Here is a 16065-nt window from a genome sequence, read left to right as displayed (position 1 = left end):
GGTAGAAGTGCAGTTGTTTGAGAATCATTACTCTGCCCTTGCCTTATTTTAAAGTTATATTGCCCTTTGTTCATCATTTTACTTTTTGACTTTTGTCCGGGACATAAACTTTTAAAACTATTAAAGATATCAACATGAAACTTTGTAGGTAGCTAGTATTCATTGAATAGAACTGCAATGCTTAAAGAACCTAAACAAGCCTGGTCTAATTTTGGAAGTGATTGCCCTTTGTTCATTTTTACACTTTGAATTTTACCCGGGACAGTACCCTGAAACTATAAGGGATATCATCAGGAAACTTTATAGATAGATAGATCTCATTGATAGAAGTGCAGTGCAAAAAAACATATCTCCGCCTTGCCTAATTTTGGAGTTTTTGCCCTTTGTTTATTTTTTTATACTTTCCCGTGTCCAGAACCTTCTCGGGGAGCATCACCCGGTTCAACCGGTTCTTGTTATTTGATTGTTAAAGCAATCTGTATTAGTTCATTAAAGGTAACTAAATAATAATTTTATAGTAGCAAATCTGAATTCGAATTGAAGTTGTTTACTGTCTCATATGTATTAATTATTTGGTGAAAATTATTTGTTAGTTCTTAATTAAAGTATATATTTCAATTTATAACGTATTTCAAAACGAGATTTTGCTCCCGTCCGACATTGTTTTAAAATAATGTTCCTGTGGTTAAAGTAATACAAAATATACTCTCATAAAAAGGATTTTGTCCTGTTTATGTGTAAATGATATTGACACTCAAAATATGACTGGAGCAGTATACGAGCGACCCGGAACTATCGTTTTTTAACATAATGCACTGTTGAGTTGAGAAAATATCCTTGCGCAAGTCTAAAACATTAGATCTAAACTACAAATGCACACAGTGTGTACTGCTTGTGCACTACATCTTAACTCGAAATGCACTCAATGTGTACTAATCTTCTAGTGCACTTTTTTAACTAAAAGTAATCACCATGCGTACTTCTAATACATAAGATTATATAATGATTACATAAGAAATTGTGTCACAATTATAACTCGTATTTGGAACATTAAAATCGGGATTTAGGAGTAAAAAGAAAGATTCTGATTTGTGGCCAGATGAATTTCTATTCGGTATCATATCTGTGTCTGGTATTGTTAGGAATATGCTGCTTTAAAACAGGTAAACAATTTATAATTACTTTAAGCTATAATAATTTAAACAATTAGAGGTAATCGTATAAGACCAGCAACATATCTTCAAAGCGGTGCCGTCAGCTTATAGACGCGCATCATCTTTTTTTTTATTCAACATGCTCAATAAACTCGGTCATCAATATCCTTTAATTATTAGATTCGGAAGAAAGGAGCTCAAATAGTCCGAAGAGCTATTTTTTATACATATTTTATCTTCATTTTGGTGCAGTGCAATCCTTTGTCATTTGAATGATAACAACCGTTCATTCAACACGTGCACATTTGGTTTTAGTTGTTGTTTGAAGACTATAACCCATAGGCATGAATTGAATGTCAGAATATTGAGTTGAGAGCAGTCACAAAATTCCTTACAATTGAGATAATAAAACCCTCATGACAGGTGTGTATGATAACAATAGCGTGCGTGCGTGCGTGTGTGTGTGTTAATTACCAAGCGACATTTTGTGATCTGCGCGGTGTACAAAAATCAGTCTAGATAAAATTTCATTTTATATTTTCTATTTATTATTTATCGTTTTTATTTTTTTTGTCATTAATTTTTAGATCGTTACCATATTATATATTAGTAATGTAATGATCTTAAAAAATACATTTTGAAAAAAAAATACATTTTGAAAAAATAAATATTTCCATTCTGTACTGTAATTATATTATATGTATATGAAATACATTCCGCGTTCTGTATTGATACGTATTTTTCCCAAAAAATTATAATGCATAAGCATAAGATTTCTCATAATTCTATCATCTTCATAAAAATGAGCTGTCTGTTACTTTAATGTTCACATCGTTTAATTTACATACACGATCTTACAAGATACAATATCAAATATTTCCTTTATATATACATTGAAAATAACAATTCTGTGAAAAAAGTAAGAGGTATGTTACCAGGCGCATTCTAACAATACAATAAATGACATTTATGACATTGCAAATTAATTAAATAAACAAATGATGAAAAACGGCGTCATTGTTGTTTTATTTGTTGTTTATTTTTTTCAAAAAACTTTCCCGATTTCCAGATTTTTTAAGCATACACATTTTTGTTTGTAGTGATGAAGCGAGACAGACAGGGTTCACTTTCTAGGTCTATTTTTCAAAAAGAGAGTCGGCCACTTTCCTCTCCCTGTCTTTTTTCGAGTAATTTCTCGGTATAATATCAATTTTTAAACAATATGATTATTTTCACTTGTGAAAAAAATATCAAATGAAAAATATTCTCATAAGCGCTTTTGCAATTGACGCTACTATCGTCACGGCACTTTTTCGCTTTCTTCCTTGTCCCTTTCTGTCTTTGAATCGCTTTCGCCATCTTTAAATGAGTGACCTGCTGGCCAATTAACTGTCATTCATTAAACGCACGAATGTCTGGTTTCTAACAATTTCTACACAAAAAACAGGGATATCTATAATTAGACCATGGTCGTTGTTTCCGATGACATGGTTTGAATTCAATATGTAATGGAAATAAAATATTTATGAATGGTAAATGGTAAAACAGAAATGTGTTTTACTCAAATGTTTTGCTGAATCAGTATTCAAATATTACTGATACATTTATACCCTGCTGAAGTGTACTTCTCTTTTAAAGATGGTGTGAGATGGTTTGTTAGCTTATTTAATATTGACTGTGCTCTTTTTTACTTGTCTTCTTTTCTTGCGCTACCTAAATCTCCCAGCATTTTATTTCTTCTTCATACGAGAAAAAGGCGACAGGTCACCTGCCTGTAGCAAACTAAAACAGAGTAAAGATTGACCAGACAATCTTAACTCATTACTCATTTTAACAAGTAAACAGGCAAAGGTGACATATTAAACAGTAAGATACAAAAATATTTTGAAAATGATTCTCAAAGCAAAGAAAAGTTTAACACAATCGTGTTACAATTCTACACACAATTTAAACTGGGCATGCCCAATATATCAATGTTGTATGTATACTTTGTTGTCAGTGTTTATGTTTAACTCATTACGAAAGTTATAAAAGATGGAAACGACTTGTACTTCCCAACCATAAATTATATTTGTTTAAGATATTTGTAAAGTTGTTTCATTTTCATATCATACCATTATCAATATTTGTTACTGCCAGATTAACTTAAATTTCTTGTAAAATTGTCGTCTTCTTCAAATTAGAATGTGTATAGATTTTTTTAATCTCAACATGATTAAAAGAATAAGTTATAAAAAGCGATTTCACAGAATAAGTGTATAATATAAAAAAAACAACTCTTTCAAAACGGATCTGCAATTTCTAAGTTCAACAACTACGAATATAAACGCATTCCCGCATATTTTTTTGTTGTTGCTTTTTGTGTTTTCTTTTTTGTCTTTTGTTGTCTTTTGGACTTTAAGGTTTATGTTAACCCTTTACTTAATTATATGGACATTTATAAGAAGTGTCCTTGTCCAGAAAGCAACAATTAAAGAATTTGTTCTTAGAGTATTTGAAGTTTAATCTTTTACATTCTTTATAAAACATTATTTTTAGAGCCTTCTTTTTACAACACTTGATATATGATTCTGTTGCGCTTTAGTTATTGCATTAGGTCGGAGGTTCATTTCACAGCATCATAAAGTTCTAATCAAGGAAAAAAATGCTCGTTCTGTTGCATACATGGTCTATTTTGGTAAGACGATTTCTTACGGACGGTAGTTGTGTAGGTGATTGTAACATAAACCATTAAACTGTGATTTCTTTGAATAGAAAAATATATCGTAGAATCTTTGATGAATATTTTTTACTTTTTTCGTGTTGTGGATATTTAGTTAGTTAACTAATTATTCTTATTTTTGATATTTTGTTTGATTTATTTTAATTTCTGTAGCTAAATGTATGATTCTAACACTATCGGAATTTTTTCTATATAAACAAAGAAGGCTCGAAGCGTGCATTATTCTGCAACAATGCACTCGCCGTTCTTATTATCTCCCTGTGTATTTTCACATTGAGGGCGCCATTTTGTTTGAAAAATCTGATAAATAAAAACAATTTTTTGTCGAATTTTGTTGAGAAAACTATCTAGAATGATAGAAAATGGTCTAACTAAGAAAATAAATCCGAACACCTATATCTTTAATCCAGTCGTTAACGCTGTACAGACGTTTAAAGTGTTGTTTATGTGACGTCACAATGTAGCGCCAAACAGCACGTGCAAAACAATCAAAATCAAGTACGCTATTTTAACGTCGCAGACGAGTTAAGTTTTACATTTATTTCACTTTTAATTATTTGTATTTCGCTTGGAAAATTATAGGCTGAAATAAAATTAACAAACAAAGTTTTATCAACATTTTCAAAATTCGTTATTTAAAAAGTTTCTACACACGGTAGATTTAACGACAGTTTTTTTCAACCCACTGGAACGGCCTTTAAAGAACATTTCTATTGGAAACTCTGAGGCGTAAACAATTTTAACCGCCAAACATAAAGTCCAACTTTATAATAATAATTATATTTTTTCTTGAATTGTTAGAATGGAAATAGATATTAATTCTTCGTGCATTATTGTATAATAATGCACGTTTTCCGTTCAAATGCTTTGTAATTAATCACTCAGGCCTATCGGCCTTCGTGATTATATTACTACGCATTTGAACTCAAACCGTGCATTATTCTACAACAATGCACTCAGAATTGATTTCCTAAACAACAGTACAATTATAATGGAAACAATCGGTATTTTATTTTACAGATAATTTTAATTTGATAAACTGCTATTTTTTTTTCAAAATTTATCTCATAGTCTCTTTTTATGCAATGTTCAGCATTCATTGTCAATATAAAAACCTAGTTACAAATTTTACAGCAAGTAGGATCAATGGCTTTCTCTACTGACCGGCCTATATTTGCGCTACTTTTTCCCGTTTATTTACGTAAATAAAACGGTATTCAACTTTCTTGATTATTCTTTAACTGCATTTATTTACAATGTGTCCATTGAAGTTCTTGCGTTTGATGTATCTGTATAAATCAATTAAAAAATAATAATGTGTTATATGTTAGATTTAAATATAAAAACATACATATGTAATTTATGGCATTGTTTTGCTCACCGTTAATACATTCATTTTACATTGAACAATCCGAAAACATAGTTTTACGGACATACAATTACATTAAGAATATTTTTAATTTGCTTGATTTTGCGTGAACCTAGCAGGACTGGAGCCACAAATTCCTTGGTTGAAAGGTAGTTTCTTATTATATCATAAGCAATGTTCCAATGTTAGCCGTTGGTAACTCAACATAATAACAGTCAGTCTTTAGAAATATAAAATCCAGTCTGCTCTACTTGACATTGAGTTAAATGTTACTTAAATAAAAATTACAAATAAAGGTACTTCATGGTACTGTGATAACTAACAAAATAATGTAAACCTTTTAAATGTTCTCTTCATACTTTGTGTTTTTCATTAAATGAATGAATCGCTCAATCAGATTACAACTATTTAGGTATGTGTTTACTCTTTTATGAAGCTATAAGATAAAGTTCAAAAATGCTAGCCCCGCCTTTTCTATTCAATGCTAGGTCAATTGCTCTCAAACAGTATCAATAACAAGACCAAATGGTCTTGAATTTAAACAAGGGTAGCCAGTGACATACTTTATTGCAGTGTAGTAACGGAACAAGCCGTCACCCAATTTCAATAAAACTGTAACTGTAAAAGGTCCATCATCAAACGTTGGGTAATAAACGTGTAGCTACAAGTAAGACAATCGTGCTGTTTTGTATTTTCTTTGTAAATTGTTCACTATGGCATGTAATGGAAATTATTTTGTTGATCAATGTTAAACATAACTGTTTTATTTCCCTTGTTTTTCGGAATGTTTTTTTTTTAATTGAAGTTTGGAATTCGACAATCATTTACATATTTGAATTATAATCTATTAATAGATAAGCAAATGTCTGTTGATTTTTTTGATGTTGTTTATTGCTTATTCCTACTTCAAACTGTTAATTGTGAACCTAAAAAGTGCCACCTGAATGACATTTTAAAATGTGTTATATACGAAGCCTGTCCTGGATGTTTGTCAATTTGAGCTGAAATAGAGAAAACAAGAAGTATCTTATAAAAAGATACTCTGCTAAAGTAAACCTAAGTTAACTTGTATTTGTCATTTTTAAGGTTTCGATACATATTTATTTATTTATTTATTTATTTATTTATTTGACATAATTCATTTTTTCAATTTACTGAATCTAACCTATATAATTTAACTGCCTGACGACTGACGAGTTGTCTGGTTGGATGGAGAATCAACATAACGATAGTTTTATAGTGAATTTGTTAAAAACGAATAAAGTAAAAATGTTTCCAAAACACGTTTTTTTTATTGGTATAAACTGGCGTCGATTAACAGGTATTGCTGCGAGTCTCTAAAACTCACACGGCATGTGAAAATTGGCAAAACGGCAAATAGAAAAACAGAAGCTGCGAACCTCTGTATGTATATGTCTCTGTTTGGAGCTAACCTTCATACCACTGTCTGTCTGATGCCATTTCAGATAGGACGTTCCATTGAATTGGATGTTCTTATTTAAAGAAATATAAAACTAAAATCTCTTTCCCAAAGAAGATTTTTCCTCGAGAGACCCATGTGTCTTTGTCGCTTTTTGGCTCAGCGATTTGTTTTTTCTGAAGATAAAGCCTTTCGTCATAAGATGCGGCATTGTCTTGTGTAAACCATTTGCTTTTTTAAAGTCTACGATTTTTCGTTACAAGCACCATTTTTGAGTCAACTGTTATTACCAATTTGTCCGATTCCGTTGAGTATTTGTCATTGTATAAGTATAGAGGTTTTTCTTAAACCAATGGAAAATAGCCTGAAGAGCAAGAATATAAATTTAACTGCAAATGAACGAGCAAGTAATCGCGTTAAGGGGTAATAGGTAGTGTAATGACCTGAAAATTATATGTGATTATATTTTCAAATTTTGAAGACTTTTTGAAATGCATGAATCATTACATAATGAACATTATAAACAAGTCTGAAATAGATAACACCCCTGAAGATTTCACTAATTACAAGCGTAAACTTTCTAATTTTACCAAACACAGATCTTTAGGTATAATGTATTATTATATACAATATCGTTTATAAGTAGACTTGTATATATGCATACGGTATAATAAGATACAAATAGAAACATGTGATGCCAATAATCAACATAGAGATATAATAACAAAAACAATTTATGAACGATTGATGAAAACAAAAGATAAACAATTGTGTATGAACAAATATTTTTAAGCTGAATAAAATTGATTTACCAGCATATCATGCTCCTATAAAATAATCTATATATATTTTCTGCAAAGATCATTGATTAAGTTCTGTCAAAAATATTCGAAAATACCAGTATGAAAGAAATATATATTATAATAATAGTATATATGATTTCCTTCAAAGCGAATTTCATATGCGCAAAATTATCGCCAAAAGGTTTAAACCTTACATTAATTAGCAAATTAATAAATTGTTCCGAAACATTTATGGTATTCTATTTCCTGTATATTTACATAAAGAGACACTCAATGTTACACCTCTTTGAGGTATTGAATGTAAGATTATAATTATAACAATTTAATTTTACTCTTAATAAATCTTGATATGGTAAACGAACACGATTTTTTAGTCTTTTATATTTGTTATAATATTTTCATGTTATCATGTAGATAAACTAGGATGAAGCCTTATATCAAAGCAAATGCGTTCCTATTATTGTTATGGAATTATGGAATACAAAGTACATGTTGTTTCTTATTAGGTAAATTTACTTATTATTGTTTGTAGTTACATGTACATATGATAATGTTTAACATGTAAGTTCATTATAAATGTCTCTGTGCAAATAAAGTTATAATAATGAAATAAAAGACAAAAATCTGTCTTATATATGTTAATGATTTCATGAATATTATTTGGTAATTCTTTTTACGGCTAGCACTATGGTATCGCAAGCATCTTTACAAGTGTTGATTTTGAAAACTTTTGTCAGATTGAATTACAATAAAATTATTGGTTTCTAGTTTGCATGCTTTTGGTTAATCAGATTCCATGACCTGTTATTTTTCATGCATGCATGGAATCGGTAGGATTTTATTTCCGGTTTTTTTTTTCGTTCTCCATCTAAAATTGACATTTGAAACACCAATACGAAGTTTCGCGAAAGTACTTTTTCCAAAATGGAATTCTTAGCGCGATATCGTAAAAGATGTAAAACATTCGACCGACCGATTCATAAATAATATACAATAATTGATAAATAGCCGTAATTACCTTTTTCTATAATTTATTAATAAAATATAGAATAAATAGAAATAAACGCCGAGGCAATTACACGTTCCGGTAGGAATTTCAATTTGGATACTTTTACGCGAAATTAGAATCTAAGAGATTTCTTGTTCTCCGACTTAAACCGAAGCGCAAAAGTGTAATACGGTAAATTAGAGAAAAACGGAATACCTATAGAACGCCCAAAACGGACAAATTGAAAATGTTGCAGGGCTGGTTTGATAGAGCCTGTTCTTACACTTTTGTAATAATAATGCAAAGTGACGTCATTTGCGGTGTACAAACAACATTGTATCAAATTTTGGAGACTGTGTCAAAATAAACTCGTATACCCATATGCACAGTGCGTTAACTAGAGGGCAGGTTATTAGTAAACCGCACTCTAGTCTAGCTACCACACTGTCCATCGGAGATAAACATAAAGCATGCTCGTTGATTGGCTGAGGGATTTTTCTTCACATTTTGTCTTTATTGTTTAACACAGGCTAAATTATGTTTTTGATTATTTTCAATTTTTATTTATTTTTATTTGCATTTCGTGAATAAAGAATAATACTTTGTTTTGCTTGTTTACATATATGTTTTACCATTTTTTTTCCACTTTACCATTTGCTATTATAGATACTGGTACAATTGGCAAACATAGAGACGGATGGTCGGATTGGAGCTGTCAACAACAAGGAGAGTTTTGCTTTAAAAGTCGGACATGTAATTCAACCGATGATTTCAATTGCTCAAAAACAAGTGAAGTAACTGTTACAAACTGCCCTTGTGTTGCAGGTATAAGTTTGTTTTCAATTAATCAATCGATAGTAAGGTAAAGCGTTGTTTTTCCTTTTTTCTTTTTTTTTTGTCTTGACAAATACATCCGTGTGATTTGATTTGATTTTTTAGTTTTACGTCACACCGACACAGTATAGGTCATTTAGCGACGTTCCGGCTTTACTGGTGAAGGAAGACATCAGGTCACCTGAGTAGAACCACCGACTCTCCGTAAGTAAGCTTGATAGCTTCCTCACATGAAAGAATCCAAAGTCCCTGTCGGAATCGAACCAACAGCGGTGAGGCGCAAGTGGTTTGTTTGAAGTCAAAGACCTTAACCACTCGGTCACAGACGCCCAATATCCGTATGAAACATCCGAATGAAACGTTAACGATTAAAAGCTCCCCTGCATGTTATGTCTTTTTGTTTTCTTATACTGTAAGAAAAAAAAAGATGAACCCAATGTTCTGCTGGATTTGCTGTGAAATAATTAGGTGAAACGTATTTATCCCGGCATACAAAATGAAAACTATTTAAGGTAAAAACATACGTGTCAATAAATAAGTATCCTGGAGACAAACTTTAACGATATTGTTTTATTTCATTCATGAACGGAATAATATCATATTTAAGGAGTTAACACTATGTTTATTGTTAACATATGCGCTTGAATGTAAACACTTATGTCTAAAAGTGTTCCGTTTAACCAAATAAAATGGTTGCATTTTTGAAAACGAGATTTTAAGGTTCTCACTAGGAAACAATTGTGACATACAAAGTTTATTTTTTCTTCATGTGTTTAACTTTACGCGCGAGAGCAGCGTCATACCCTTGCACGCCTGTTCTACCACTTCGGACCTCTGTTTGGGGATTTTTCCTTACACGTTTTGTCTATGATCGTTTAACACAGGTTAAATATGTAATTATTTTTATTTGCATTTCGTAAACAAAGAATAATACGTTGCGTTTATGTTTAATTGATTACATATATATTACCATTTTCTATAGATACTGGTAGATTTAGCGAACATAGAGACAGTTGGTCGGATTGGAGTTGTCAGCAACAAGGAGATCTTTGCTTTAAAAGTCGGACTTGCAATTCAACCGATGATTTCACTTGCTCAAAATCAAGTGAAGTAACTGTTACAAACTGCCCTTGTGTTGCAGGTATAAATTCGTTTATGAATTATCATGTCGATTCATAATAAGGTTGAGTGAAGGCTGATGCTTTTTTTATTTTTGTTATATTTTTATTTTGTTGTGTGTTTTTTTTTTGTCACAACAAGAAAATGCGTATGAAATTTAACGTCACGTTTATACTAGTCTTAAATGATAAATAGCTCTTTCATTACTTGGAATATCTTTGTATTTCCTTTTGTTGTAAGCAAAGGAGATGAACCCAATGTCCTGATGAACTTGTGAAACATTTTGTAAAACATATATATCCCTTACAAAATAAAATCCATTTATTGATTATAAAACAAATTTTATAGAAATTGATTTATTTCATACATGAACGGAATAATATCATACTGATAGAGTTAACAATATATATTGTTTAAATATGCGCTAGAATGTGAACAGTTACGTGTTTCGGTGTTTCGTTTAACCAAATTATGATCTGCATTTTTGAAAGCGAGATTTTAAATAAAATCTCTTGTTTTTTTGAGTTCTCGTTTGAAAACAGTTAAGTCAGTAAATGCTTATTTCTTTATTATTGTATAATAAACAGTTTAATTATGGCTGTTTTCCTTACCTTGGGTTATACATTTAGTAACATACTGTGTATGTGTGTGTGTTTTAATGTCACGTTAATATCATTTATAGAAAATTAATAGCTCCTTCCCTGTATGATATGTCTTTTAGCTACCTTTTTGGTAACAAAAAGAGATGAACCTATTATTCTGACGGACTTGCTGTCAAAACTTTGTTTAATTGTATTTATTCCGTACATAGTTAAATCCATTTACTTTGAAAACAATTTCATAAATGGATATCCAGAATACAATTTTTAAAGAAACTGATTTATTGCATACATGAACGGAATAATATCATAGTGATAGAGTTTACAAAACGTTTATTGTTATAAATGCTCTACAATGTAAACAGTTATGTATTAAACCAAATTATTATTTTGCATTTTTTTATTAAAAGTTCTCGTTCGGAAACGGTTCAGACATAAAATGTTTTTTTTGTTTCGAAACAATTTAATGTTAAACAATTCCCTTGCAACAATGTTCTAGCACTTGCACACCTCTTTCGATGATCCAGAAATGTTTGCTACACAATAGAGGTAAAACATTGAACAAGAGTCTATTGCATACATTAAAATATATTATCCAAGATCATCTGATGTGGCAAAATTCAAGCTGTAAGAAATGCATATATGATTAAGTGAAAATGATTTTTTTCTACAAAATGTCTTGATGCATTTCCTAAACTCCAACCCACCTTTTCACACACTGCTAACTTAAGTTGTATTCCATTTTATGTCGTTTGAACATTTGTATTTTCACAATTCATTTACTTAATTCATTATTAATTAACCGTCAATAATTAAATGATTTAAGTTATATATCATATCCTTTATAAAGAGTGAGTGAAGGATGACAGGTGAATCTTAGCCTGTCATTTATACATTTGAGTTTAATAAGATTTTGACCGACAGGTTTGATAGGTTTAATAAAGTCAAATAAAATGACAAAACTTGCTTAAGGCATTTTGCAACTTCAGCGTTTTATGAGCTAGATAGATCATTACATCACATGATAGGAATCAACAGTACCTGACGGGAATTCAACTTCCCGCTCCACCAGTTAGGGGCAAGTAGTTCAAAGTCTACAACTTTAACCACTCGGTCATTACCGCCATATGTACAACATGAAAACAAATCAAAAGGACTGGCTAATTCATCATTTATTGATCATATAGTATTATTATAATCAAATGTCGAAAGAAATAAAAATTTAACCTTCAAAATAAAATCATTCGTGGTCCATTTTTTTTTGCGAAAATTGGTAAACTTTAAGGAAGAGCGTGTATATGTATGAATGATTAAATATAGCAATTTTGTCTGCAGAGTGGGCGCCTTGGGGCAGATGGACCTGTCACACAGACCAAAATGTATGTTTAAAATTACGCCAAAGAAAATGTATAAGCGGATTTAAAGGAAACGATTGCTTTAATTTGCAAGGGAAGGACTATGAACAGCTTTTTGTGACGAATCTTGCAACGGTAAATTGCTTTATTTGTGTGAGAAAATTATGCAAAACACTGTCAATAAAATAAGAACATTGTTTTGGGTGTTACTCAAAATGTTGTCTTCTCTCTTAAACTATTTATGATTATAAATTCAAGCGTTCTTTCTTTCCAAAGAAGCATTTTCTTTATTTCTTCTTAATGGGATTCGAATATCTCTTCTTTGGGATATTTGTTTTGAAACATACTAAGTTTGTCTAAAATTTGTTTGATGATAGTTTTGTCTGAAAATATACATGATGTACAGATTCATTTCCTTACTTCGGGTTATTCATATTGCAAAATAATAAGTGTGTATAAAAATGAATGATTTTTTCTGAAATAATACGAATGCCTTTCCTTACCTTGGGATATACATTTTGTAACATACTGAGTGAGAAGATTGTTTTGTCATGTTTATATCAGAGTGATAAATTCAACACTTGCACCTCATAATGCATTTACATGTACAACATCAATTTCTACAAGAACAAAAAGGTAAAATAGAAACTACAACTTTGACGTCAGTAAATTCATGATTATATACACCACCTACTACAAACAAATCTAACATAACACGTACATTGTCAATACGGTTAAGTCAGAAACCCGCTTCTGCAATTACATTCATGTCGAATCTGCACCTATACAACCTGATCATAAGTCATCAACTCCTAGACTGCTTCATTTCATACGAGATTATATCGTGCGCTAGCAAAATGACAATCAGTAAACTGTTAAGAAAATGTGAACCCACAGGAGAGTCGTCGGCTGCTTATGTAATATGCTGGCTTGAATAGACAAGATAGGAATGCATACTGTCATTGTATGAGTGATATGAATGATGTCTCGCACAAGTACTTGCTCCACGTACAAAGCCGATGACTGTGAGAAGAAATTTGGAGGGGAAAGTGTTTTTATGGGACCCTGTAAGAAGGCAATATGAAAAAGAAGGGAAAAAAAGTAAATGAAAATGCATCATATATAATGCCAAACATTTTTATATGTACAAACAGATAATATGCAATAAAACTGCCTATTTTGCATTTGCGGTTATGTTTTTTAATCAACATATATTTTTACAATTTTCCTTAGATACTGATACAATTAGCGAACAAAAAGGCGGATGGTCGGATTGGAGTTGTAAGAAACAAGGAGAGTTTTGCTTTAAAAGTCGAACATGTAATTCAACCGCTGATTTCGATTGTACAAAAACAAGTGAAGTAACAGTAACAAACTGTCCTTGCGTTGCAGGTATGAATTAGTATTATCATTTCGATTCATAGTAAAGTGAGTGAGAGTAGAGGTTGTTTTTTTATTGTTGTTGTTGTTGTTGTTCGTCATGGCAAATTAATGTATATAAATCGCAACGTAACGTTTTTGTCATTGATGATTAATAGCTCCTCCTCCGCATGATATGTAAATGCGTTTCCTTTTACGGTAAGCAAAACAGATGAACCCAATGATCTGACGGACTTGCTGTAAAAAAATTGTGAAGCATATTTATCACAAAGAAAAAAGAATATAATTATTGTGCAAACATACAATGCTTATAGATTTGTATCCTGAAATCAAATTTCAAGAAATTGAATTTATTTATAAAGTTAACAAAAACATTTATTGTTAAAATATGCCCAAGAATATATACACAGTACCGTATTATAGTGTTTCGTACAACCAAATCAAGATATTGTATATTTGGACGCGAGATTTTTACATAAATCTCTGTATTTTTATTAAATATTTCCATTCGGAAACGGTTCGGACATTAAATGCTTAATTGTTTTCGTAATGTGTAACTTAACTAGCGAGATCAGCATGATACCCGGCGAGTCTGGTCTAGCACTTGCTCACCTTGTAAACTGTTAAGAAAATGTGAACCCTCAGGAGAGTCGTCGGCTGCTTATATAATATGCTGGCTTGAATATACAAGATAGGAATGTATACTGTCATTGTATGAGTGATATGAATGATGTCTCGCACAAGTAATTGCTCCACGTTCAAAGCCGCTGACTGTGAGAAGAAACTTGGACAGAGGGTTTTTATGGGACCCTGAAAGAAGGCAATATGAAAAAGAAGGGAAAAAAGTAAATGAAAATGCATCATATATAATGCCAAACATTTTTATATGTACAAACAGATAATATGCGATAAAACTGCTTATTTTGCATTTGCGGTTATGTTTTTTTAATCAACATATATTTTTACAATTTTCCTTAGATACTGATACAATAAGCGAACAAAAAGGCGGATGGTCGGATTGGAGCTGTAAGAAACTAGGAGAGTTTTGCTTTAAAAGTCGAACATGTAATTCAACCGCTGATTTCGATTGTACAAAAACAAGTGAAGTTACAGTAACAAACTGTCCTTGCGTTGCAGGTATGAATTAGTATTATTATTTCGATTCATAGTAAAGTGAGTGAGAGTAGAGGTTGTTTTTTTATTGTTGTTGTTGTTGTTGTTGTTCGTCATGGCAAATTAATGTATATAAATCGTAACGTAATGTTTTTATCATTGATGATTAATAGCTCCTCCTCCGCATGATATGTAAATGCGTTTCCTTTTACTGTAAGCAAAACAGATGAACCCAATGATCTGACGGACTTGCTGTAAAAAAAATGTGAAGCATATTTATCACAAAGAAAATAGAATATAATTATTGTGCAAACATACATGCTTATAGATTTGTATCCTGAAATCAAATTTCAAGAAATTGATTTTTATTTATAAAGTTAACAAAAACGTTTATTGTTAAAATATGCTCAAGAATATATACACAGTACCGTATTATAGTGTTTCGTACAACCGAATCAAGATATTGTATATTTGGACGCGAGATTTTTACATAAATCTCTGTATTTTTATTAAATGTTTCCATTTGGAAACGGTTCGGACATTAAATGCTTAATTGTTTTCGTAATGTGTATCTTTACTAGCGAAATCAGCATGATACCCTGCGAGTCTTGTCTAGCACTTGCTCACCTCTTACGAAATTCTATGTGCAATTCCCACACCAATCCAACCCCTTTACACACTCAGCTAATTCATTTTGCTTTTAAATTTAATATCATTTGAACATGTGAATTTTCACACATCTATAGTTTATGAAGCTTAAATGATTAAAGGATACATTATCTGTTCTTCAGATTTGTTTTTCAGTATATGGAATTCATGTATATTCAAGAATTATTTATTATATCCTTTTGAAAGAATTAGTGTAGAATGACAGTTGAATCTTACCTTTAATGCATACGTAAAGGTTTTCAGAAAAAAGTTCAGCAAAATAATTACCGGCCAGACTGACTTGATAGCTTTAAAAAAATGTCAAGATAAATTGACAAAAACTTGTTTAATCTTTTCAATTGCTATAAGGAACACTTACCATCCATTATGTACGTGGCAACACAAAGTTTTAAGTGACACTGGTACCGTTAAGGTAATTTGAAACCCAACTTTTACTGATGCAGAATGAATAACAGACGTATCTTATGCTAGATGGGATGGTTGAAAACAAGCAGTAGTAGTAGCAAAGTGAAATTGGCAGTATTAGTACCACATCACAGT

General features: G+C 31.1%; 1 protein-coding gene across 2 annotated transcripts in view; it reads left to right on the top strand.

Annotated features, from left to right (window-relative positions):
- LOC132743514 (semaphorin-5A-like) overlaps positions 1-16065 on the top strand; it is a 32948-nt gene that overhangs the window by 1463 nt on the left and 15420 nt on the right. The window contains exons 1-6 of one of the 2 annotated variants that reach the window (XM_060732054.1): positions 7907-7974; positions 9123-9281; positions 10273-10431; positions 12344-12498; positions 13597-13755; positions 14722-14880. The gene's annotated coding sequence lies outside the window, so the exon portion shown is untranslated. Of the gene's footprint in view, positions 1-7906; positions 7975-9122; positions 9282-10272; positions 10432-12343; positions 12499-13596; positions 13756-14721; positions 14881-16065 lie in introns of those variants that run through there. The other variant, XM_060732048.1, reaches the window with a different exon arrangement.

This window comes from Ruditapes philippinarum, unplaced genomic scaffold (assembly GCF_026571515.1).
Source record: "Ruditapes philippinarum isolate M1 unplaced genomic scaffold, ASM2657151v2 ctg3926_1_1_1_1, whole genome shotgun sequence".
NCBI classification, from domain to species: Eukaryota; Metazoa; Mollusca; class Bivalvia; order Venerida; family Veneridae; genus Ruditapes; species Ruditapes philippinarum.
Note: the sequence above shows the minus strand (reverse complement) of the source record. Positions and strands in the feature narration are given on the sequence as shown.